This window comes from Lathyrus oleraceus, chromosome 2 (assembly GCF_024323335.1).
Source record: "Lathyrus oleraceus cultivar Zhongwan6 chromosome 2, CAAS_Psat_ZW6_1.0, whole genome shotgun sequence".
Lineage (NCBI taxonomy): Eukaryota > Viridiplantae > Streptophyta > Magnoliopsida > Fabales > Fabaceae > Lathyrus > Lathyrus oleraceus.
The window spans coordinates 221,501,433-221,503,248 of NC_066580.1; the positions used below are offsets into that span (position 1 = coordinate 221,501,433).

Here is a 1,816-nt window from a genome sequence, read left to right on the forward strand (position 1 = left end):
GCCGAAGATCAAAACCAAAGACCTCTTAAAGATTTCGCTCAACCATCAAATGAAGAACCTAGTTCTAGTATAGTAAACCCAACCATCCCAGCTAATAATTTTGAACTTAAACCATCCCTGTTGCAACTAGTGTAACAGAGACAATTCACAGGTCTCGCTACTGAAAACCCAAACCAACATTTAAAAATATTTCTTCAATTAGCAGACACTTTTAAAACCAATGGAGCTTCTCCTGAGGCAATACGTTTAAGATTATTTCCTTTTTCCCTCAGAGATAAAGCCCTATCATGGTTAGATTCCCTTCCACCCAATTCCATTACGATGTGGGATAACCTTAGACAAGTTTTTCTTGCTAGATACTTTCCCCCGAGTAAGACCGCCGTTCTTCGAAACCATATAACTAGATTTACCCAAAACCAAGGAGAATCGCTGTTTGAAGCTTGGGAGAGATATAAAGAGTTGTTACGAGCATGCCCACATCATGGTTTAGAAAATTGGTTAATCATTCAAACCTTCTATAATGGACTTCATTATAACACAAAGATGACCATCGACGCTGCCGCAGGCGGTGCTCTGATGAACAAACCTTATCCTGAAGCTAGTGCCCTCATCGAAGATATGGCTCAAAACCATCAATCATGGGGAGTCGAACGAGCGACAATTGAGAAGAAGGAAGCCCAAGAAGGAGTGCATGAAATAAGCTCTATAGACATGATACAAGCTAAAATGGACGCATTAGCCCTCAAAGTTGAGCATATGTGCATAAACCCGAATACTGTAGCCGCAGTTTCGTCGGATTGTGAGATTTGTGGAACCAAAGGACACTAATCTGCAGAGTGCAGTCTATTAAACGAAACCCACTCTGAGCAAGTGAACTACACCCAAGGGAACCCATATTCGAATACCTATAACCCTGGATGGAGGAATCACCTGAACTTCTCCTATAAAAACAATAACCCTATTCAAAATAATGCACCTCCGAGACCTAGTTATCAAGCCCCAAGATCAAATCAACCTATGCAACCCGTACCACTAAAGCCGAGCCTTGAGAAAATTATGGAAAATTTTATCATCGCTCAAACCCAACAAAACAAGTAGTTCATGAACCAGAACATTCATGTTAACGAATAGATTACTCAGTTAGTAACCAAGGTTGACCAAATAGTTACTCATACCAAGATGCTTGAAACCCAGATCTCTCAGGTAGCTTTAAACCAAGCCCCTCAGACTACACCTGGAGGACAATTCCCTGGACAACCTCAACAAAATCCGAGAGGACAAGCCAATGCCATCACCCTATGAAGTGGGAACGCTTACGATGAGCCACCAAACCCTAGATTGAGTGAACCCGAAACTTCTAAGGAATGTACCATACCCACGAACGAAGTAAAGGAACCAGAGGAATCTAAAAACCAGGAAGGTCGAGAAAAAGGAGAAGAACCTAAAGATAAAACTTATGTACCACCCCCGCCATATAAACCACCTATACCATATCCGCAAAGACTCAAACAAACCCAGATCAATAAACAGTATCAAAAATTTATTAAAGTTATAGAAAAACTTCATGTAGAAATCCCTTTCACAGAAGCCATCACCCAAATACCTTCTTATGCAAAGTTTCTCAAAGACATCCTTACCAACAAACGTAGACTTGACGATCCGAAGCCTTTGGAATGTAATGCTATTTCCGAGGACAAATTAGCAAAGAAAGATAAAGATCCTGGAAAGTTCTCCATTCCTTGCCTTTTGGGTAATCATGTCATCGAAAAAGCTTTTCTAGACTTAGGAGCTAGTGTGAGCCTAATGCCTTTAGCAG

The 1,816-nt window shown here is 40.9% G+C and overlaps 1 non-coding gene across 1 annotated transcript; it reads right to left on the minus strand.

The window, feature by feature from the left end:
* Nucleotides 1-381: 381 nt before the first annotated feature.
* LOC127124943 (small nucleolar RNA R71) lies at nt 382-488 on the minus strand. Its single transcript, XR_007804417.1, has one exon. It is a non-coding gene; the product is annotated as a small nucleolar RNA R71 (small nucleolar RNA).
* Nucleotides 489-1,816: the final 1,328 nt, after the last annotated feature.